The sequence below is a fragment of the Glycine soja genome, chromosome 10, assembly GCF_004193775.1.
Source record: "Glycine soja cultivar W05 chromosome 10, ASM419377v2, whole genome shotgun sequence".
Lineage (NCBI taxonomy): Eukaryota > Viridiplantae > Streptophyta > Magnoliopsida > Fabales > Fabaceae > Glycine > Glycine soja.
In genome coordinates this window covers 27,317,337-27,342,475 of record NC_041011.1, presented here as the reverse complement: position 1 = coordinate 27,342,475, position 25,139 = coordinate 27,317,337, and the positions used below count along the sequence as shown (strand labels likewise).

The 25,139-nt window shown below is 40.7% G+C and overlaps 1 pseudogene; it reads right to left on the bottom strand.

Annotated features, from left to right (window-relative positions):
* Positions 1-2,726: 2,726 nt before the first annotated feature.
* LOC114371586 overlaps positions 2,727-25,139 on the bottom strand; it is a 58,508-nt pseudogene continuing 36,095 nt past the window's right edge.

Below are 25,139 nucleotides of genomic sequence, written 5' to 3'. Positions count from 1 at the left end.
CTCCAATATAGCAACAACAACAACAGCAGTCACAACAAAGACAACAAGCAACTGAGGCTCCTCCTCAACCTTCCTTAGAAAAGTTAGTGAGGCAAATGACCATCCATAATATGCAATTTCAACAAGAGACAAGAGCCTCCATTTAGAGTCTGACAAATTAGATGGGGTAGATGGCTACTCAGATGAATCACGCTTAGTCCCAAAATTCTGACAAATTGCCTTCATAAACTGTGCATAATCCGAAAAATGTGAGTGCCATCACCTTGAGGTCTGGCAACCAAATTCAAGTGTCTCCACCAGTAGCAGCACCTGCACCTGAACTTGTCAAGCTTCATTCTACACCTGAAAAAAAGGATGAGATAGTTGCACAAAAGAGACAGCTTCGTAACAAAAATTTTCATGCAAGTGGACCTTCTTCTAGTAATTATGACTTACCGTAGCCTTATATCCCTCTTTTATTCCCACCCAGAGCATTCCAAACAAAAAGATGGAAGAAGCAGAAAAGGAGATCTTGGAGACCTTCAGAAAAGTCGAGGTGAACATACCTCTGCTAGATGCTATCAAGCAGATTCCAAGATATGCCAAGTTTCTAAAGGAGTAGTGCACCCACAAAAGGAAGCTAAAAGGAAATGAAAGGATTAGCATGGGCAGTAATGTGTTAGCATTGATAGGTAAATTTGTTCCTCACATTCCTGAGAAATGTAAGGACCCAGGTACTTTCTGTATACCTTGCATTATTGGGAACAGTAAATTTGAGAATGCCATGCTAGATCTAGGAGCATCAGTTAGTGTCATGCCCCTGTCCATTTTCAATTCTTTATCCCTTGGACCTTTGCAATCTACAAATGTGGTGATTCATTTGGCAAATAGAAGTGTTGCTTACCCCGCGGGTTTCATAGAGGATGTGCTGGTTCGGGTTGGTGAACTTATTTTTCCTGTTGATTTTTATGTTCTTAATATGGAAGAGGGATTTTCCCATGGTTCAGTTCAAATTATTTTAGGCAGGCCATTTATGAAAACAGCCTGAACCAAGATAGATGTTTATGCTGGCACATTGTCTATGGAATTTGGGTGATATTGTTGTTCATTTTAACATTCTTAATGCCATGAAACATCCATCTGAGGATCATTCTGTTTTTCGTGCTGAGATAATTGATCAGATTGTTGATGATTATATGTTTGATTTCGATTCTGTTCTTCATGGTAGGAAATATCCATTTTTATCTGATCTACATACTTGTCATTCCTTATGCATTGAATCTGAATCTGAGTTCGAATTTGATCTTGTATCTGATTTTTATGTTGAGAATAAATCTGAATTTGAGTCTGGTTCTGATTTTATGGGTGTTGTACCTCTTGATGTTGATTTTTTAGAGTCAGAATGCACTAACCATGTTGCAGGAAGTACATATACTTCTGACTTGCTTTATAAGGTACAGGCTGAGGAACCTTCTTCTTCTCTTACCATGGTTCCTCCCACTGTTCAGCCACCACCCACACTAGAGTTGATGCCCTTACCAGCAAACCTCAAGTATGCTTACTTGGAAGACAAGGAAAAATTTCCAGTGATCATCTCTGCCTCCCTTGCTGCTGAGCAAGAGGAGAAGTTGTTGCTAGTGCTCAAGAAGCACAAGAAGGCCATTGGATGGACTTTAGCAGCCATTCCTGGTATTATCCCACCTACCTGCATGCATAAGATACTTTTAGAGGATGGAGCTAAGCCACACTACTAGAATATGGGCTTTTTACGATGGTTAATAAGGGCTTTTAACGACGGTTTACAACCGTCGTTGTATATTGTGTCGTTAAAGACGGTTATTTTAATAACCATCTTTGAAAAGTATAATCATTCAAAGACGGTTATTAGTTGAAAACCATCTTTGAATGCGACGTCTGCTTCGACATTCAAAGACGGTTATTTGCTAATAACCATCTTTGAATGTTGCATCTGCTTCGACATTCAAAGACGGTTATTTAATAATAACCATCGTTGAATCCTCCTTATGATTTGACATTCAAAGACGGTTATTTTGTAATAACCGTCTTTGAATCCTCCTTCGGATTTGACAATCAAAGACGATTATTTGATAATAACCGTCTTTGAATGTTTTGTCTGATTCGACATTCAAAGACGGTTATTTGATAATAACCATCTTTGAATGCTCCTTCTGATTTGACATTCAAAGACGGTTGGTTATTTGATAATAACCGTCTTATAATGCTACGTCTGATTTAACATTGAAAGTCTAATATTTGCAAAATGTTTTGTTTGAGTACTTTGTTTCCAGGCATTCAAATGTGTTATGTATGTGATCTGAATCTTTCACTGTATTTATTTAAAAAAGCTCAACAGGCTGCAATCACCACCCACATTACAAATCTCATTAGGGGTGAAACAATTTTTAGGGAGTAAACTTCACTATACCATCCAACAAGTATAATTTAAAGAATCTAGACAGTGGGTAATGTATTTTCACCTCAAACCATTTAACATCCTCTGGATTATAAAACATGTGTCTCCCAGAAGCTTTATGTTTCAACACTCTTTGGGGATAACCGCAACATAATTTTAAAATCTTAAAATAAGCAAAACATAAATTCAATCATCAATGTTCATAAACAATCATAAAATGTTGGAATTTCTTCCCAGAAATGGTATTTGAAAAATGTCAATTAAAAAGACCATAAAATGTTAATAATAAACATACCCTGTCAAAATAACTCGCTTAAGGATTATCAAAAGTTTTCAGTGAGCCAACAGTAGCCACTGCAGGGGCAGCATTGTCTCCATCTCTCTTTAGGATTATCATAGGAAGAGGAGGAAATAAAATTGGTGCATAGATTGAAGCAACTGAAAAATGCCCAACATGGAGAAACCTCTCCATCTTGTTCTTGTCTGTATTTATGAACTCGCTAGAGAAAATTGGCCTGCAAAAAAAAAAATTGCAATTACCAAATATTTTTCCCTAAAGAGATCCATTATATGCCAAAAAGTCTTGCAGATTGAATATCGTACCAGCCAACAAATTGTCGAAACCCAACATGGAAAATTAACTCTTCCTTGGATTAGATGGGTGCATCATATGCTTCATGCTTCTTCACACTACACAACACATGTGACTTCAGTTCATGACACACTTTTGGAATGGTTCACAAGTTATAATAAGAATCGCACTAGGCACAAAATGAAAATAGTAAAATGATAAAACACAAAATCACCTACAATGAAGGACAGATACTTTGGACTCATGTTTCAACAGGCCACATGCTATAACCGGGATTGTCTTTGTAAGCAAAGATAACTTTGAAGCAACAGCATTGGGCACTCCCATGACATGCCACGTATTGCCTCTCATGCATCCCTATATATAATTATATATTACAAACCACATGTATCAGAGTAGCTGAAAGCAAAGTCTCTGGCTCGGCAAAATTTAGCACATATCCAATTTTAGAAACCATGGTGCCTAGATTCACATATGTGAAAATATTCAAACACTATCTTTCTAAGAAGGTATGGAGCCTTTAAAGTGGCCACCACTACCAAGAGCCAAATCATAGATCAACAGAATTTCAAAATTAATCATGCAAAAACCACAAGCAAATGGTCCCCAGAAAAGACCAATGAATAATCTATAATAAATTAGCCACCAAAGAGGCATGGAAAACATAGAGTTTTGTTTATCTAAGAGAATAAAATCTAGAAAACAGAACTAAACCAGCACCTTTGGATCAATCATTACTCTTACAACAAAATCCTAACCACCAGAGTTTCATTTTAGGACAAACGTAGTTAAAGTATGGAACACATATTAGTTTGAAATATTCACTTTCTCACAACTTTCAGCGACCAATTAGAGCCCAATTTTATCATACAACCCACGGAGCACGATTGAGCTGAAACAAATTTCTAAATTAAAATAGATAAGGAAAAAAATTATGAATGGAATCATAGTGGGTCCATGCACTATGATTGAACTGAACACATATTTGCTTAGATTTTGTTCCACGCACTTATGAAACAAATCAACAAGGAATTTCAGCATGTCTACCCCAGCATATGATTTTTCCAGCTCTTCACCGGATGGAATCATAGTGGGTCCATTCATTGAACTCAATACTCTCAGTTCATCAGTCAATTGTGGTCGTTTACCCATCTGTATTGGTCATTGTAATAAAATTAATTAAAATAGGTAGGTTAGAGTTGCACATGAACCCAAATAGTACAAGCACACCTAAAGTGGTACAAAAGATGACCATACTAGCAGACTATCAAGGAAGTGTGAATCTCAAAGTCCAGAATATGAAATTTGTAGAGTCAGCATCTCCAAAAGCAAGCATCCAAACAACCAAATGTTAGCTTCCTGTCACAAGATAAAGATAGATAAATTACAACCCAAGATACTATATCTGGTTTCGGGGCGAATTATACAACTATTATTGACCAAAGTCATGAAGCAACATATGCACTTGCACCTCTAACCAAAACAAGAACCGGGGGGGGGGGGGGATGCATCAGCAATTTGAACTAACTACACAGATAAACTAGCTAAATTTTAAGAGGCAGCAAAACAACAAAATTCCTAAAATAATTTTATTATTACTGATGTTTTTATTATTTTAGCTAATGCAATTGTGGTCTCTTCCAAATTATGGATTACATGACATGTCCATCCAAATTAGTGACTTAGTGTCCTAAGGAACACATGATGCGATTGGAACACTAGAATAAAAGGGGAATCCAAAAAGAAGACATTACACAATAAATTTATCTATAAAGTTCAAATGAGAAGCAAAGCTAGCCCCACACAAGATCCTCAGGAAAGCACATAAATCATAGTATCATACAATGAAAATCTTATGAACTCAGTTCTCTTAATCTTTCCCAGTATAATAACCTAAAACACAACTTTTCACATTATGTAAAACTAAATTTTTAGTTTTTTTCTCTTTTAAATAGTTTTTATTCAACAATAGAATATACAAAACATTTAAATTTCCTAATACTATGTCTTCATTTTGTGAACATGATTCAGTTCTAAAATAAAATAGTAATTAGTTACTCTCTTCAAAAAATTGGCCCATGCATTGCACCAGCTTACATACTAGTATAGTAACATCAATAAAATAGAAGACAACTTTTCAAATTATAACCCCATTAATATCAGTTTGTTTTACTGGTTATCCATGTGAAGAATACTGTTAGATATACATCATTTGCTTTTGAGGTATCTCTTTCAAGGATATTATTATATATCAATAATACACTCAAGAATGCACTGCTGGTAACATCAAAATGAATTATTTATAAAACTAATCTACTCTCCGATAATCTCATAATAATTTCTCAAACACATAAATTAAAATATCTAAAAAGCACAATCAAAATAATCCAACTTCAGCCATGTACTTTAATGAATAATGAATTTACCTAAATTACTGTAAAACAATTTTGAAACTAAGGAGGTGTTTGGTAGAGGGATTCTTTTAAGTTTCCAAGGAATCTTGAGTTGAAAATGTTAATTTCTATGTTTTGTATGATAATTTTAAAAACCATTCATAAAAATCTAACATTCCCCCGGAATCATTTTTTAATTATGTTTTTCACTACGACTTTCCCATGAGAGGGGATAGAAATTCCAAATTACCATCATGAAGGGGGAATTTTTTTTATAATAATTATGTCTCTCATTCCAGGGAATATTTTAGACATACCAAACATATATATGACATTCCCAAGAAACATTATTCCTGGGAAGAAAAAAGATTTTGTAGACTAAACGCCTCCTAATCTAAGACTGGGTCCCCACTTTCATTCCCTCTAATTTTGCCAAAGTTTATGTTCACTACCCATTAGCATATGTAATATACCTACATTTTTTTTTCTCAGCATGTAATATAACTACATAAAATGGGTACACAACTATGTGCATGAATAGGTGGGAGATAAATGGAGAAATACAATAATAGGGACAGTGAAAAAGAAAAGTGTTGAAGAAAGCTAGGAAATTGCTGAAAGAAAGGGAGAAGTCATTATTCCAATATATATTTGACTTTATCATAGAGAACTACCTCCCATTATTTTGCATGCATAGACACAATACCTTTTTCCAACATCACAGATGTTTTCAAAATCAAAGGACCAGGACCTATAGTTTAACTTTTGAAAATTAAATGTCAGTAACACCATTAGTGACATTGTTCATATATTTCAAACTCAAAATAAATGGCTGATTAGTAGAAAGAGGATCTTACCAATCCATAGGATTTTTTTTATACATAGTCCGCATAACCTTTGGAGCCATCCACCGAGGTGTTCCAACACATATACAAGGAGGATGTGTTCCCGCATGAGCAATACAACACACATGTAAAGTTGATCTTAGTGGCACTGCACTATCAAAATCATAGAGCTTCACAGTGGGAGTTCCATCATCTCTCTTCCTACCCAAATCAAACAATATGTTTTCACTTTTTATGTCGCGATGAATTATGTGCTTTGAGTGCAGCTCTGACAAAGAAAATGAGACATCTTTGGCGATATGCAAAGCCAACTCCACAGGAACATGCTTTTCACCAGCTTCTAACAACTTCTCCAGATAATTCTGCAAGAAAATAGAGTGTGAATTTAAATAAAATCAACCAAAAATGTGTTAATAATAACAAAGAAATGTAGAGAAAATCTTACTTTTAAGGAGCCCCCTTCCACATACTCCATAAAAATTGCAGATCTTAATACACGGTGTTTAGGATTACCATCAGCTGAGACAAACCATTGACATGAAATTTGGTGTCCGTACATTTCCACTATGCAAGGGTGTTTTAAAGCACCAAGAATTCTAATTTCTCTCAAACAATTATATTCGAAGTTTTTAATTTTGTCTGCCAAACTCCCCTGCTCTTCCAAAGTACGCACCTACAATACCACACAAGATATGTGTAAAGTGCACCATATTATATTTATATTATATCCAAATAATCACAACAATTTAAATAACAAAAGGAAAGTGGAACAAGTCATGACCATAATGCTTAATTACAAACCTTTGCTGCAGCCTCAACTGATCCAAATTTGCATTTAACTAAAGTAGTTGAAGCCTTTGTCTCAAGTTCATCACATGTAGTGAGAGATGGAAAAGAATAATCAGGACCTGGACTTCCTATAGATGATATAGGAATTGTGGTTCGATTAAGAGGTATGTACCTGGAATCCAAGTCGTCAGACACTCAATAACCCCATATAACTTCACAGAAGTCAAATTTAAATAAAGTTCTCAAACGATGAATAAATCCATAGTAAGAAATTTTAATTAACATGAAGAATTCTGCCACTGCCAACCAAGTACCAAAGATAAACATTTGGGTCCAAATTTTATTAATCATTGCAATTGTAATGTTGACTAAACACCTTATCCAACAGTACAAAACTATGATATTCAAAGTCACTAATATTCATTTAGTTTCATACTAGACAGGGTTCCATAAAGATATTTTCAAAATAATTACAAAATGTGATGCCAACTTTCATAAATATGCTTGAAACCTTATCCAAACATGCACCGAGGCTAAGAATGAGTTTGGAGAAATCTATGATATTCATTAATTTATACAAGATTAGGCTCCATGAAGATACTATATAAATATTTTAACTAAAATTGGATCCAGGTTTGCTGGTTTCAGTTTGCTAATTTTAACCATAACCAATATTCTTTACATGCTACATTATGATATAAAATTTAATTTCAAAATCAATTGAAGTTTTAAAATGCCAAATGATTGATGATTATTTAACATATACTAAATTTATAACAGGATTGTGAATAGAACTAATACCAAAAGTTATCTTTCAACATGAACCAACAATAACTAAACTTAATTGACAAATAAAATTAATCTTAAATATAGCCAACTCAAGTGAAAGCTATATAAATATGACAACATTATACAATACTATAATACCCTAATTTCGTCCGGGGATTATAATTTGATGGTACACAACCTTTGATTGGCCGCTTCGAGATATTTGGCACCCTTTGTTGCACAATATGTGAAGTCCCGAGACGTGCCAAAAATCAAAAGGAAGCAGGCTTACGCGATCCGTGAAAATTTCGTAATGTGACGGATATCGAAAGGAGGTGTTTTTCGCAATCCGTGAGTTTTCGTAACTTCTTCAAAAGCTAAAAAAGAGTAAATACATAATCCGTAAGGATTCGTAACCTTGCGGAAGGAAAATAAGTATCGTTACGAAAATCGTAAAGTTTCGTAACGTTACGGAAAAGAATTACCAAAAAAAGTAGAAAGGGGGGTGCATTTAGTAAAAGGGGGGGTACAAATAGCAATCAGGCCCACTTGGGCCTTCCAGATTCTTCCTCCAAAAGGTTGTTGCTTCTGGAGGAAGCAACCTTGCTCGCCTGGGCGAGCTGGGTGGCAAGCTCCTCCCCTATTTTGCTATAAATAGGTGGAGGAGTGAAGGGAGAAGGGGTTCAGCCTTCTTGGCACTTCTCATTCTCTCGAAATTGCTGAGGAAAATTATTTCCGTGAAGAAAATCCAAGCCGAGGCGCTTCCGTAACGTTTCCGTGAGTAATTACACGAAGATTCTCGACCGTTCTTCAGCATTCATCGTTCATTCTTCGTTTTCTTCAGTCTTCAACGGGTAAGTACCTCGAACCGAGCTTTTCAATTCATTCTATGTACCCATGGTGGTCCACATTTTGTTTTATGTATTTTTATTCTCGTTTTCATTCGCTTTTTATACCCCCTTTTGACGTGCTTAAGTCATTTATTTAAGTCATTTCTTGCCTAATCTAAAAATAAAATAAATTTCCACCGATCGTTTGAATTGTATCATCCGTTAATTTCGGTTAAAATGAATTTCGACCGTTCGGTCGTGCCGTAACCACGTTGGAAATCAAAAAAGAGGTAAAATAATAATATAATAATCAAAAAATACCTTTTAGTAAAATAAAGCGAAAAATCAATCGGACGTTTTCTCTTTGGGATTTCTCATTCTTAATTGAATTGACTAATAACTAAAGTGAAACTAAGGCTAAAATCAACTCGCCTAGTCAAGCTCGTCCACAAAAAATAGGGTTTTGAAAGTTTATCATTTCAGTTGCTTACCAAGTAAAATGGATCATTTTTTAAGGTCCAACGCCTTAAAATGATCGCCCTTCAAGTAAAAAGAATCGCTTGATTCACTCTTAACAAAGAACTACGTAGGTCTGATTTCCTCTTCGATGGAGGGTATGTAGGAGCAAAAGCCCTGCTTTTGTTGACCTCAAAAAATAAAAAGAAATAAAAGTTAAGGTAATACAATTTCCTCGATTCTAAAAAATAGGCTGTTGTCCTTTGAGACAAATGTGAGAGGTGCTAATACCTTCCTCAAGCGTAAATACGACTCCCGAACTTAGAATTTTCATTTTGACCCGTTTCCTTCGGTTTTTCCGACGTTTTCCACAAATAAACGTTGGTGGCGACTCCGCGCATCTTTCCTCCTTTGGAAAGCACACCCGTGAGCCTCGCCTTCGCTCGCCCGCAAAAGGGCACGTTGCGACAGTTGGCGACTCCACTGGGGACTATTATGTGAGTTAGGCCTATTTTAAGGAATTGTGGATTTGTGAAACTTCATGTGTGCATTGGTTGAACTGTGTAAAATGTAAATAACTGTTGTCTATTTCGCATTTTTTACACTGCATTCTAAGCACCCACGGGTTTGAGTGAAAAAAGGGGCCCTATACTCGGGTTCATGGGAATTTAAGGAGTGGAGGTGAATCTATGATCATGCTAGGTCTCCGACTTGCTTGATAATAGTGAAACCTCGTCTAGAGTTTTCTCTCTTTATAATATGTTGTCGCTGGTATTCCATACCGCCACAATGTTATTATCTTGAGTGATGATACCTCTAGAAAACAGCCGTGTGAGTTATGAATTGTTGGGGAGTAGTTATTAGAGACCCCTAGATATTGTCCTATAGGTTCCCAAATAGGGGCACGGAGGAAACACGCTGTGTGCCATTTTAAACACTGCCATGCATATAGTCCTAAATGTCATGTACACCTTTGCTTGTAATTATTTGTGGATATTGCCATGTTGTGTAAATCCCCCTGTTGCGCTTTTACGCATCTGCATCATGTTGTCACATAGGCATTGTATGTGGGTCTCGTCTTTTGTCGTAGGAAGTCGGAAGATCCATATCGTCTTCTTAACTGCACACATGGGGCACTGTGCCCCCAAATGCGCAAGTAAGGAGAGATGATTTTTCGGGCTCTCGTGTCCGTAAATGCATTCATATCATGCATCGCATAAACATCTCTTCAGCATCATAATGAACATATCATTCCTACATTTGTTCGTTATCATAGTCCAGCATCGCATTTTGCATGAGTCATTGCATCATCATGCATATGTGTTCAACAAACTTTTTGATCTACAAATTGCATACTAATTGTTTTCATGTTTGCTCATGCGTGACCCTTGCGTTTTCCCCTGCAAGACAAAAACAAAAAAGAAAGCGCGAAAATTCACGCTGCATTCTTAGTTGCATATATTTGGTACCATGAGCCAACTGTGTTGGGATCGTAAACCCATTTCACTTAAAAAACAAAATGATTGAACATGGTACCTAATGCATGGTTAACTAAGAAAGGATGTTTCTTCGGGCATCTCAATCTCATAATTACATTTTCCATGCATAGCATGCGTATTCTTGAGTCTTTCATCCCTATGAAATGTTGATGAAGTATTGGCGATCAAAATTGTCATTCCCTGGGTTATGGGGTTGAACCAAGCTCTTGCTTTTACGGAAAGGTTCATCGAGTCAAGTTGAAGTATGGAAGTAACCATCTTGCAAAAATTTGGAGCAAAATATGGATCGTGATACATCGCTGCTTCGTCTACTGCCAAACACATTTAGGGCTGTCGATGTCCTTGTTACTTCCAGTTTCACCTTGACGAAGATGTCATGGACCATGTTGAAAATCTAAATTGATTCAACCTCATATCCTGTGTAAAAATTCATAATACTTCAACTGTGCATCATTCGCATACATCCATGCTTTTCATTGGTTGCATTGTTCATTGCATTCTTTCCTTGAAAAGAAAAAAAAAGAACTTAGTCATTGTTATAAAAAAGAAAAAGAACGCGCTTTACGGCACCCTCACCGAACCTGTGATAGAGCTAGAGTAATGGGTGAAGTAGAGGAGGTACAAGAGAAGATGAAAGCCGACATGGAGGCCATGAAAGAGCAAATGGCCATGATGATGGAGGCCATGATGATCATGAAGAAGATAATGGAAGCCAGTGCAGTTGCAGTTACCGCTACCAGCACTGTTGCTAAGGTGAATCTGATGCCCCCATCTGGCCTCAACCAAATGAATCATCCAACCTCAGCTATGGTAGGCAAAGATTTGGGAAGTATGGGCAGCCCCCATGATGTGCAAATTCAAAACGAGCACGCCTTCCCGCCATGTGGCTTTCCTCTCAACTATACGCCACCCAATGTGGCGTACACTCCCAATAAGAATCTCAATAACTCCACTCCTATACCCATTGAGAGCCAGCAACCCCAAGCTGATCATGCACATGTCTCTTAAACCGTGGGGGAGACATATGAAATTCCCCATCACAATCTAGCCGACTTTGAGCCTTGGCTCGGATATGCCACTGAAGGGCAAGCAGTTGGTGGTATACCCCTTGAAAACACTTCGGAAGGCCCTCAGTATCACCCCCAGCTACACCTCTTGCATTCCACAACAAGTAAAAACCCTCATGCTATGGCAGAAATGGGAAAGTTGGATCATCTAGAGGAAAGGCTCAGGGCCATTGAAAGAGGTGAAGATTATGCCTTTGCTAACCTAAAAAAGTTGTTCCTAGAACCCAATATCATCACCCCTCCCAAGTTCAAGGTGCTGGACTTTGACAAGTACAAGGGGACTACTTGCCCCAAGAACCATCTAAAGATGTATTATCGGAAGATGGGGGCATGCGCAAAAGATGAGGAATTACTGATACATTCCTTCCAAGAAAGTCTTGTTGCTGTAGCTGTTACCTGGTACACTAACTTGGAACCTTCCCGAGTCCATTCTTGGAAGGACCTAGTGGTTGCCTTCGTTAGGCAGTGTCAGTATAATGTCTTCGGATAGGAAGCAACTACAGAACATGTGCAAAAAGGGGGCACTGTCGCAACCTACCCTTCGGCGGGAGGGCGACGCGTGACTCGCGGGATGCGTGTTCCACGAAAGGAATACGCGCGGAGTCGCCACCAACGTTTATTTGAGGAAAACGTCGGAAAAACCGGAAAAGACGCGATCTACGAACTTTTTAGTGAAAGGTTCGGGAGTTGTATTTACGCACGGGGAAGGTATTAGCACCCCACACGTCCGTCCCAAGGGACGGCAGCCTTTAATCGAATGTGCAAACATGACTTTGATTTTTATGTTCCCTTTTATGTTCTTATATCCTTTATACCCTTTATATTTTTTCTTTTTTGTGGTCGACAAGGGTGTTTCCCTTTGCTCCTACGTATTCCTCAATTTGTGATGAGGAAATCAGACCTACGTAGTTCTTTCGGAACAAAGTGTTTTGTTAAGTTGTTTTTGTCTTTTTTTGCAAAATATGTTTTTATTGAACAAAAGGTCATTTAAGGTGTTGAACCATTAAACGGTCTTTTGATTTTGAAAGGAGAGAAATGTTAAGGTGTTGGACCATTAACGATCTCTTTGTTTTTTTTGAAAGAAGAGAAACGTTAAGGCATTGGACCATTAACGATCTCTTGGGGTGGTCGACAAAAGCGGGGCTTTTGCTCCTACGTATCCTTAATGAGGAACTCAGACCTACGTAGTTCTTTCTTATCAAGTGATTCTTTTTTGCTCAAGTGGTGATCATTTTAAGGCGTTGGACCTTAAAAATGATCCATTTTACTTAGTGAGAAAATGAAATGACGAACTTCAAAAGCCTATTTTTGTGGACGAGCTTGACTAGGCGAGTTGATTTTAGCCTTAGTTTCACTTTAGTTATTAATCAATTCGATTAAGAATGAGAAATCCCAAAGAGAAAACGTCCGATTGATTTTCCGCTTTATTCTACTAAAAGATGTCTTTTTGATTATTATATTATTTTTTACCTCTTTTTGATTTCCAACGTGGTTACGGCACGACCGAACGGTCGGAATTTATTTTAACCAAAGTTAATGGATAATACAATTCAAACGTTCGGTGGAAATTTATTTTATTTTTAAGTTAAGCGAGAAACGACTTAAGTAAAATGGCTTAAGCATGTCAACAGGGGGTATAAAAAGTAAACAAAATGAGAATAAAAATGCACGAAACACAATGTGGACCACTACGGGTGCATAGAATGAATCGAAAAGCTTGGTTCGAGGTACTTACCCGTTGAAGATCGAAGAACGATGAAGAACGAATGAAGAACGTCGAAGAACGGTTCAAACCTTTGCGAGATTCCTCACGGAAAACGTTACGGAAACGTTTCGGAAGCGCCTCGGCTTCACGGAAACAATTTTTTCAAGCAAATTCCAAAGAGAGAGAAGTGCCTAAAGGGCTGGGATCCTTTTCTTCTTCATTTTCTCCCCTATTTATAGCAAAATAGGGGAGATGCTTGCCGCCCAGCTCGCCCAGGCGAGCTCAGCTCGCCCAGGCGAGCTCAGCTCGCCCAGGCGAGCAGGGTTGCTTCCTCCAGAAGCAACCGCCTTCTGGAGGAATCTTCTGGAGGGCCCAAATGGGCCTGGTTGCTATTTGCACCCCCATTTTTACCAAGTTCACCCCCTCTGCTGTTTTTTGGTGATTCTTTTTTCGTAAAGTTACGGAAACTTACGAATTTCGTAACGATACTTGTTTTCTTTCCGTAATTGTTACGGAACCTTGCGGATTACATAATCATCCCCTTTTTTGACTTACGGAATGTTACGGAACCTCACTTAATTATGCAACGACGCTTCCTTTTGATTTCCGGTGTGTCACGGAAACTTACGGATTGTGCATCAATATTTTTTTTGGTTTTCTGGCATGTCCTGAAATTTCACAAATTGCCTAATGATGGGTGCCAAGCACCTCACGAGGACCAAAGAATGGTCGCATGTCATCGAGCAAAGGTTCCCGGACGAAATTAGGGTATGACAGTTGCCCCTCTTTACTTGTCTTTTATTGGAGATAAAAGAAAAGTAAAGATAAGACACTAATTTCGCTCCTCTCGACTTGGCGAGAGTCGCGGGTGACCATAAAAATCTCCACATGCCAATGACTTGTTGTCCCTCAAAATTTCACAAATTTCCTAATGACGGGCGCCAAGCACCTCACAAGGACCAAAGAATGGTCGCATGTCATCAAGCAAAGGTACCCGAAAATCAGTGTATGACACTAATTTCGCTCCTCTCGGTTGACGAGAGTCGCGGGTGACCGTGACTTGTCGTTCCTAGGATTTCACAAATTGCTTGATGATGGATGCCAAGCACCTCACAAGGACCAAAGAATGGTCGCATGTCATCAAGCAAAGGTCCCCGAAAATCAGTGTATGACACTAATTTCGCTCTCTCGGCTGACGAGAGTCGCGGGTGACCATGAAATTTCCACATGTAAATGACTTTGTTGTCCCCGGAGGAACAAAAGGTGCAGAAGACTGTGTCAGCCTCTGCATGCTATCAAGCGTTCTGTCTTACAGATAGCAAAAGAATGGGTGCGAATAACCATAAGGTATCTCCGCGTATCTTGGGTGCAGAATGACCAAACTTGGTCTCTGCTTGCCATCGGACACAACTGTGTCTGCCTAGCAAAGGGGTGCAGATAACCGTAAGGTATCTCCGCGTATCTTGGGTGCAGAATGACCAAACTTGGTCTCTGCTTGCCATCGGACACAACTGTGTCTGCCTAGCAAAGGGGTGCAGATAACCGTAAGGTATCTCCGCGTATCTTGGGTGCAGAATGACCAAACTTGGTCTCTGCTTGCCATTGGACACAACTGTGTCTGCCTAGCAAAGGGGTGCGGATAACCGTAAGGTATCTCCGCGTATCTTGGGTGCAGAATGACCAAACTTAGTCTCTGCGTGCCATCGGACAACAACTGTGTCTAAATAGCAAAGGGGTGCAGATAACCGTAAGGTATCTCCGCGTATCTTGGGTGCAGAATGACCAAACTTGGTCTCTGCTTGCCATCGGACAACAACTGTGTCTAAATAGCAAAGGGGTGCGGATAACCGTAAGGTATCTCCGCGTATCTTGGGTGCAGAATGACCAAACTCAGTCTCTGCGTGCCATCGGACAACAACTGTGTCTAAATAGCAAAAGGGGTGCGGATAACCGTAAGGTATCTCCGCGTATCTTGGGTGCAGAATGACCAAACTTGGTCTCTGCTTGCCATCGGACACAACTGTGTCTGCCTAGCAAAGGGGTGCAGATAACCGTAAGGTATCTCCGCGTATCTTGGGTGCAGAATGACCAAACTTGGTCTCTGCTTGCCATCGGACACAACTGTGTCTAAATAGCAAAGGGGTGCGGATAACCGTAAGGTATCTCCGCGTATCTTGGGTGCAGAATGACCAAACTTAGTCTCTGCGTGCCATCGGACAACAACTGTGTCTAAATAGCAAAGGGGTGCGGATAACCGTAAGGTATCTCCGCGTATCTTGGGTGCAGAATGACCAAACTTAGTCTCTGCGTGCCATCGGACAACAACTGTGTCTAAATAGCAAAGGGGTGCGGATAACCGTAAGGTATCTCCGCGTATCTTGGGTGCAGAATGACCAAACTTAGTCTCTGCGTGCCATCGGACAACAACTGTGTCTAAATAGCAAAGGGGTGCGGATAACCGTAAGGTATCTCCGCGTATCTTGGGTGCAGAATGACCAAACTTAGTCTCTGCTTGCCATCGGACAACAACTGTGTCTAAATAGCAAAGGGGTGCGGATAACCGTAAGGTATCTCCGCGTATCTTGGGTGCAGAATGACCAAACTTGGTCTCTGCTTGCCATCGGACAACAACTGTGTCTAAATAGCAAAGGGGTGCGGATAACCGTAAGGTATCTCCGCGTATCTTGGGTGCAGAATGACCAAACTTAGTCTCTGCGTGCCATCGGACAACAACTGTGTCTAAATAGCAAAGGGGTGCGGATAACCGTAAGGTATCTCCGCGTATCTTGGGTGCAGAATGACCAAACTTAGTCTCTGCGTGCCATCGGACAACAACTGTGTCTAAATAGCAAAGGGGTGCGGATAACCGTAAGGTATCTCCGCGTATCTTGGGTGCAGAATGACCAAACTTAGTCTCTGCGTGCCATCGGACAACAACTGTGTCTAAATAGCAAAGGGGTGCGGATAACCGTAAGGTATCTCCGCGTATCTTGGGTGCAGAATGACCAAACTTAGTCTCTGCTTGCCATCGGACAACAACTGTGTCTAAATAGCAAAGGGGTGCGGATAACCGTAAGGTATCTCCGCGTATCTTAGGTGCAGAATGACCAAACTTGGTCTCTGCTTGCCATCGGACAACAACTGTGTCTAAATAGCAAAGGGGTGCGGATAACCGTAAGGTATCTCCGCGTATCTTGGGTGCAGAATGACCAAACTTGGTCTCTGCTTGCCATCGGACAACAACTGTGTCTAAATAGCAAAGGGGTGCGGATAACCGTAAGGTATCTCCGCGGGCTACCAGCTCTTGAGTCATGGCAACAAAAGGCGGTGTGGTCGACAAAAGCGAGGCTCTTGCTCCTACGTATCCTCCAATGAGGAACTCAGACCTACGTAGTTCTGGATAACTTGTGAGACTTGAAAAAGTCTCGGTGTTTTCTCCACTAAAATGCAAACATGCTTTAGCAAAGAGACAAATATTCCAACTGATCTAGAGCAGCATATGCTTTTTTGAGTGAAAAACAATGCGTCTACCGGGGAAGGAGAGTCTGCTGATGAAATCTCCCATAACCATAAATGAGATTTTGGATGTTAGCATTTCGTTTCTAAATGACCATTTAGAGGAAACACTGGGTTCGACAAAAATAGAAGAAATCCACTCAAATCGTATCAATCTCGCACAGGTAAGTGTTTCATCCTAATTCCGAACCATAGATATGTCATGACTTGACTTTGCAAATTATTTCCTATCAAATCAAAAATTACATGTGTGATCATGGATCAAATAGGACTTCCCTTGGGAATGGGTTCTTTTGGGGAGTTTTTCGGCTTTTGATTATTTTTTGCCTTTTCCTTTTCTGTTTTGGTTTTGCGCGAGGCGAACAAGTCACCGACGCACAAGATTTTGGTTGGTAATTAAAGGGAGAAGACCATTTTAGGTCGTGGTTTCCTTTCTTTTTTGTTTCATTTGGTGACAATTCTGTATTGTTCAGATATTGTCCGGTCCAAAGACCTCTCTGCACATTTCTTCTGTTTTCTTTCGATCCTTGATCAGGAGCTTTCTTTCCTTCTTTTCTTTTCCTTTTTCTTTCTCCCATTCTTTGATTGGGAATTTTCTTTCTCTTCTTTTTGCTTTCTCCCACTCTTTGATTGGGAATTTCCTTTCTTTTCTTTTTTGCTTTCTCTTTGATTGGAAATTTCCCTTCTCTTCCTTTTAGTTTTCTCTTTGATTGGAAATTTTCCTTCCTTTCCTTTTTGCTTGCTCCCACTCTTTGATTGGGAATTCCCTTTCTTTTCTTTTTTGCTTTCTCTTTGATTGGAAATTTTCCTTCTCTTCCTTTTAGCTTTCTCTTTGATTGGAAATTTTCCTTCTTTTCCTTTTTGCTTCCGAGGGTAAGGATTACGGTGAGTCAGGATTTTGGCTCAAGGTTTGTAGAATGGCTAGACATGATACATGTCGGGGTTTGGTTTGGCTCAAGGATAAAAGGGATGCCCCACATTATTTCCATGACACAAATGCAAAAATGATGATTTGGAAACTTTATGCAAAACTGGTCATGCATGCATCTACGCGGACACTCAAATGTCAACTTTTTATGGTCATGTGATGCTAGGGCTCAGGATTCATTCCTTCTATTTTTAATCAACCCAATGTTTCCAAAATATGTTCTTTTATCAATTTGTGCATTCATCCAAGTCCATTTCGGGCGTCCGGGAAATTTCACAGCATTCACCCTTCAGATGTAGACACATTTTCCAAAAATTAGTTATGATCAGTGAATTTTTCCAAAGAAAAGTTGGAAGTCATCTCTTTTCAAAAGCATGTTGGTTTTTCAGTTTGAAAACTTATTTTTCTTTTTTCTCCTTCTTCTTTTTTTTTTATCATTATCATTTGTTTATTTCTTTTTCTTGTTTGTTTTCTTTTTTCCCCCTTTTTTTTTTTTCATGAGGTATTTTGCTACCTAAACATGTGTATATTTTTGCGAGGTATTTTTGCTATATACATGCATATCCAAGGTATCTTGCTACCTAAACATACATATATATGTTTTGTAAGGTATTTTTGCTGTATACACGCACATCTAAGGTATCTCTCTACCTAAACATACACATATATATTTTGTGAAGTATTTTTTTGTTTACATACATGCATATCTAAGGTATCTTTCTACCTAAACATACATATATATTTTGTGAAGTATTTTTTTGTTTACATACATGCATATCTAAGGTATCTTTCTACCTAAACATACATATGAAGTGTTTTTTTGTTTACATACATGCATATCTAAGGTATCTTTCTACCTAAACATACATATATATATTTTGTGAAGTGTTTTTTTGTTTACATACATGCATATCTAAGGTATCTTTCTACCTAAACATACATATATATATTTTGTGAAGTGTTTTTTGTTTACATACATGCATATCTAAGGTATTTTCACTACCTAAACATACATATATATATTTTGTGAGGTATGACTACCTTTCGAGCTTGCGCTTGTTTTATTTAAATCCCCAGGATCATGAGCAACTAGGTGCGTCCTACTATAAAAAGTGATCAAATAACAAGCATAGATTCAAAAGGTACTAGGTTGCCTCCTAGTAGCGCTTCTTTAACGTCTTTAGCTGGACGCCTTATGCCTTGTCGGTCACTGACCTAGTACTTTCCTTACCTTTGGCTTTGGACTTGGTTGCCTATTGGTCGGCCATGTGTCGTAGGCATACTCAAACCCTTTTGTGGATGAGCAGAGGTGAACTCTAAAGGTGGTGGCGGTGCGTCTATTGCCCGCTACCGACCATCCCCAGGCTGCTGTGGTGTTTCGCCCTGCGCCTGCCTAGGGACGCAGTACTTCTTGATGAAAGCTCGATCAGTAGGGGGCCTGATGCCCTTGCTGGAGGTTACAGGTACTCTGTAGAACTGACAGAGACCCGTAATTAGAGCTTGACAACTCCAAGACCCTGTTGGACTTCTTCGGGTCCATTGGGTGTCTTGCAGGTGCGATCCCTGCAAACAATTGATGAAATCAGAAATCAGTTGAGCGATGTGCATACTTACCTATGATGACATAACCTTGTCGGGGGGGTACGGGCATCCTGTAGGACTGATAGAGGCCCGTAACCAGAGCTGGAAACCCCAGGGCCCTGTTGGACTTTTCCGGGTCCACTGGGTGTCTTGTGGGTGCGATCCCTGCAAACAATAGATGGTATCAGAAATCAGTTGAACTATATGCATACTTACCCATGTCGGGACGACACAGACCAACTGATACTTTTGCAGGGGGAGATTGGCGTTGCGGTCGCTGGGCAGAATGTTGCTAAGTAGCAATGTCATCTATATCTGTGTAAGAGTGGTCATGTTGGTGTGCATGATCCGCACTCGTCTCTTTGCAGCGGCACGGGTGAAATCTTGCCCCAGTATGCATAGTAGCAGTGTGATAGCCTCCCTCTCTAGTTGTGCTCGCACAGTTGGCCCTCCTCCAATATCAGGGGGTGGCCCAGGAACCGTTAAAAGGAAACTACTGGTCCCTTAACCGGGAGTGCAAGTCTCGGTTAAGCATTTAAGGACAGAGGACCTTAAATTATCTTAAGGTGTGGATATGGAGCCCACTGACAGTGAGGACGCGCAGTCCTCTAAAGGCGAGGGCGTGTAGCCCTCTGAAGTTCAGGACGTGTCGCCTTTCGAAGGCGAGGGAGTGTAGTCCTATGATGGCAAGGACGTGCAATCCTCTAAAGGTGAGGGCATGCCCCCCTTTGAAAATGGGGAACATGTAGTCCTCTGATGGCGAGGACGTGTAGTCCTCTAAAGGTGAGGACGTGTAGTCCTCTGAAGGTGAGGGCGTGTAGCCCTACAAAGGTGAAGGCACATGACCCTTTGACGGCGAGGACGTGTAGTCCTCTGAAGTTGAAAGTACATGACCCTTTGAAGGCGAGGACGTGTAGTCCTCTGAAGGTGAAGGTAACTAGTACCCAAGGAGAGGGCGTGTAGCCCTCTCAAGGCGAGGACTTATAGTCCTCTGGAGGTGAGGGCGTGCAGCCCTCTGGTGGTGAGGACGTGTAGTCCTCTCAAGGCGAGGACGTGTAGTCCTCTGACGGTGAGGGTAACTAGTACCCAAGGTGAGGGCGTGTAGCCCTCTCAAGGCGAGGACTTGTAGTCCTCTGGAGGTAAGGGCGTGCAGCCCTCTGATGGTGAGGACGTGTTGTCCTCTCAAGGCGAGGACGTGTAGTCCTCTCAACGGTGAGGGTAACTAGTACCCAAGGTGAGGGCGTGTAGCCCTCTCAAGGCAAGGACATGTAGTCCTCTAGAGGTGAGGGCGTGCCGCCCTCTGATGGTGAGGACGTGTAGTCCTCTCAAGGCGAGGACGTGTAGTCCTCTCAACGGTGAGGGTAACTAGTACCCAAGGTGAGGGCGTGTAGCCCTCTCAAGGCAAGGACATGTAGTCCTCTAGAGGTGAGGGCGTGCAGCCCTCTGATGGCGAGGGCGTGCAGCCCTCTGATGGTGAGGACGCGTAGTCCTCTCAAGGCGAGGACGTGTAGTCCTCTGACGGTGAGGGTAACTAGTACCCAAGGTGAGGGCGTGTAGCCCTCTCAAGGCGAGGACATGTAGTCCTCTGGAGGTGAGGGCATGCAGCCCTCTGATGGTGAGGACGTGTAGTCCTCTCAAGGCGAGGACGTGTAGTCCTCTCAACGGTGAGGGTAACTAGTACCCAAGGTGAGGGCGTGTAGCCCTCTCAAGGCGAGGACATGTAGTCCTCTGGAGGTAAGGGCGTGCAGCCCTCTGATGGTGAGGACGTGTAGTCCTCTCAAGGCGAGGACGTGTAGTCCTCTGACGGTGAGGGTAACTAGTACCCAAGGTGAGGGCGTGTAGCCCTCTCAAGGCGAGGACATGTAGTCCTCTGGAGGTGAGGGCATGCAGCCCTCTGATGGTGAGGACGTGTAGTCCTCTCAAGGCGAGGACGTGTAGTCCTCTGATGGCGAGGACATGTAGTCCTCTCAAGGCGAGGACATGTAGTCCTCTAAAGGCGAGGACATGTAGTCCTCTAAAGGTGATAGGTACAAGTACCCAAGGGTCCACCCTTATGAGAAAGCAAGAGATCGACTCAGCGAGAGGGCCGGTCATCCCAAATCCACAAGATTTGGACATTAGATGTAGGAAATCTATGCAGTTAACATAATTTTTGGGGATGCAGATGCATGCAACCTTTGTCGTGAAATTTTGGTAAATGCAGACTTCATATGAAACAATGCAATGTAATGGAAAGTTGTACAATGTTCATGACATTCTTTCCCTATTTTGTGATTTTGATTTTGATTTAATTTTTTTTTGGAAAACACAGATTGACTGTCTTTTTGAAAGAGGTGATAATTCATGCAACCTCATCCTAGCTTTTTGCAAATCTCTCCGGGAACTCCCTCAGAGTGTATGTTCTTTTTGATTTAGTCACTTGACTATTTTGGAGTGACGGCAATGGAGTCGTTTGATGTTTGATCAATCCATTGAAAACCTAGGGTTTATCCCCCCTTTTCTTTTTCTTGTTTAAAAACATCGACAGGCGAGAACTTTTGATCTGCCCCTATGTTCACTTGAGGCTCATGCACGATGCCCTTCATTGCCCCAGTGTAAGGCTTTGAGGTACCAATCATTGTCTTTCGTCATGACCTTGTAGCTGGGAACCTATTGAGTGAGAACTTCTAATCTGCCCCTAGGTTCGTTTGAGGTTTATGCATGGGGCCTTTCATTGCCCCAGTGTAGGGCTTAGAGGTACCAATTGTTGTCTTGTTTTCACAACCTCGTAGTGAGGAAGAATGAAAGACGCAATTGATTCTTGCAAAAAGAATTTTCCAAGGACGAGAAATAGTTGAAGGATTTTTCAGCTGATGGATTAAGTCAAATGACTCCTATGTAGAAGCAAAATGTTTTGATGTCTTGATGATGCTAAAGGATCAAGTGCTTCTAAGTTCTATCCAAGGAAATCAAGATATATGATCAAGTTTGATCTCTTTAGAATCTTTAGGAAGAAGTTTCCAAATTGAAACAAACAAAGGTTTGACCAAAGAATTCTATCCTTTCAAATTGAGATTTGCTCTCTGGTAATCGATTACTAGCAGTTTGAAAATGTTTTAATTCAAATTTTTAAAACCTGTAATCGATTACATAAGTCTTGTAATTGATTACCAGAGGGGATTTTCAGAAAATAATTTCCAAGAGACATATCTATTCAAATGTTTTATGAATGGCCGTTCAAATGTTTTAAAGAGAGTTTTCATTGCCCAAACAGTTTTATCCTCTCGAAAGATCAAGAGTTTTTCTGAACTGAAATGTCTTATCCTCTCAAAAAAAGACTCCTTGGTCAACCACTTGCTTATTCAATAAGGAATTTTGATTGATCTTCATTTTACAATCTACCTCTTTTACGAGAGACCTCTTCTTCTCTTCTTCTTATTTCTGAAAAGGGATTAAGAGACCGTGGGTCTCTTGTTGTAGAGGATTCCTGAACACAAGGGAAGGGTTATCCCTGTGTGCATTGTTAATCCGAAAAGAGAGAGTGATAGTTCAATCGGGGAATAGTCTTTGCATCTTAATTCAACCCCCCTTTTTCTTAAGGTAACTGAGGCCATTTGCCCAACATCCTATTCTTGATAACTCACTTCTCTCTAAAAAGACAAAATGAGGTCACATGAACGTCTATATTTTTACTTGAAAACACAGTCAATCAAATGCCTTTTTATTTTTTATTATTATTTTTTTTTACTTTGAAACTTATTTGTTTTGAACTTTGCTCGTTGTTTTACGGCACCCCCACCAACGTGCAAGATGAGTAATCTCTGATTGAACGGTCTTGGAAGTCAACACTCAGGAGCGCAGGTTGCTTGAGCAAACAGACCAATGGCTTACACCCACATTCCGGTGAAAGTTGAATAAGCAAACATGCGTTTGTGAGAGGATGAGGGACAAAGATATCAACTTTATCCATTAACATTGTAGCTGTGGTTTACAATAATGGCATAAACTTGGAAACCCTGATGAGTCATTAGGGACACCTAACAACAGCTTTCAAAATTGCCCCATGTGTGGCATTTCTTGTCAATGTCAGGATTTACACGCAATTCTCCTCAAATTTCAGCCAGCCCGTATCAATTAGACTTCACACTTTATGCTTCGGGGTCATACAATGCTCAATGGAATGCCCCAGGGCTCCTCCACGATAAGCACACGTTGCGTTCGAGTCGTATCCTCAGAAAAGTGGAGGTTGATGAACCTTGGCTAGGGTTATGGCTACCATTGAATTATCAAGTAGATAGGGGAGCAAGTCAGCATAGGACACTGGAATTGGGGTGAATTCTACAGGCTTTCTTGCTGCAAAATTCACTTCTTGGTTGGTGTTTTTGGTTTGTGCTAAAGGTGGTGTTCGTCATTGGAAGTGCGGTAGACAGACTTTGTGGTTGATTTAGGGATGGCCTTTGTGGATAACTGGGTGGTGGGTAAGGAGGAGGTTTGTTATTGACTGAGTAATGACATTGTTGGGTTTGTGGGAAACTTGGTCGTACAGGAATGGCAGTCACAACATGGGTTTCTCCCTTATCCTCACTCTCTTTATTTGCCCCAGTTTTCTCAGTCGTCCTAGTAGGATGATCAAATTTGCCTTTTTTCGGACCCACATCGATCCTTTCACTGGCAAAGACCAAATCCGCAAAGCTTTTGAGGGTGCGAAGCCCACCATCTTTTCATAGTAGAGTACCGATAATGTGTCTACCATCACGATTATCGTCTCCCTTTTTGCACAGTTTTTGTAGTTGCATCCTATCCGGAGCCATATCAGAATTGTACTGACACTGCTTAATGAAGGCAACCATTAGGTCCTTCCAAGAATGGACTCAAGAAGGTTCCTAAGTTAGCATACCAGGCGACAGTTGTCCTAGTAAGACTTTCTCAGGAAAAATGTATCAGCAGTTTCTCATCTTTTGCGTATGCCCCCATCTTCCGACAGTACATCTTTAGATGGTTCTTGGAGCGAGTAGTCCCCTTGTACTTGCCAAAGTCCGGCACCTTGAACTTGGGAATGACCACGTTTGGGTATTAGGAACAACTCTTCTAGGTTAGCAAAGGCATAATCTTCACCTCCTTCAATGGCCCTGAACCTTTCCAACTTTCCCATTCCTGCCATAGTCATGAGGGGCTCTTCCCACCGCAAAACGCAATGGTTATGGTTGTGGGCGAAACTGAGGGCTCTCCAAAGTGTTTTCAAAGGGTATACCACCAACTGCTTGCCCTTCAGTGGCATATCCGAGCCAAGGCTCGAAGTTAGCTAGATTGTGGTGGGGAATTTCATGTGTCTCCCCCGTGGTTTGAGAGATATGTGCCTGATGAGGTTATTGGTTCTCAATGAGTATCGGAGTGGAGTTATCGAGATTTTCATTGAGAGTGTATGCCACATTGGGTGATGTATAGTTGGGAGGCAAGCCATATGATGGGAAGGCGTGCTCGTTTTGAATTTGCACATCATGGGGTCCGCCCGTACTTCCTAAATCTTTGCCTACCATATTTGACGTTGGACGATTCATTTGCTTGAGGCCAGATGGGAGCATCGGGTTCACCTTAACGACAGCGCTAATAGTGGCAACTATAACTGCATTGGCTTCCATTATCTTCTTCATGCTCATCATGGCCTTTATCATTGTGGCCATTTGCTCTTTTATGGCCTCCATTTTTGGCCTTCATCTTCTCTTGCACCTTCTCTGCTTCACCCATTACTCTAGCTCTAGCACGAGTTCGGTAAGGGCG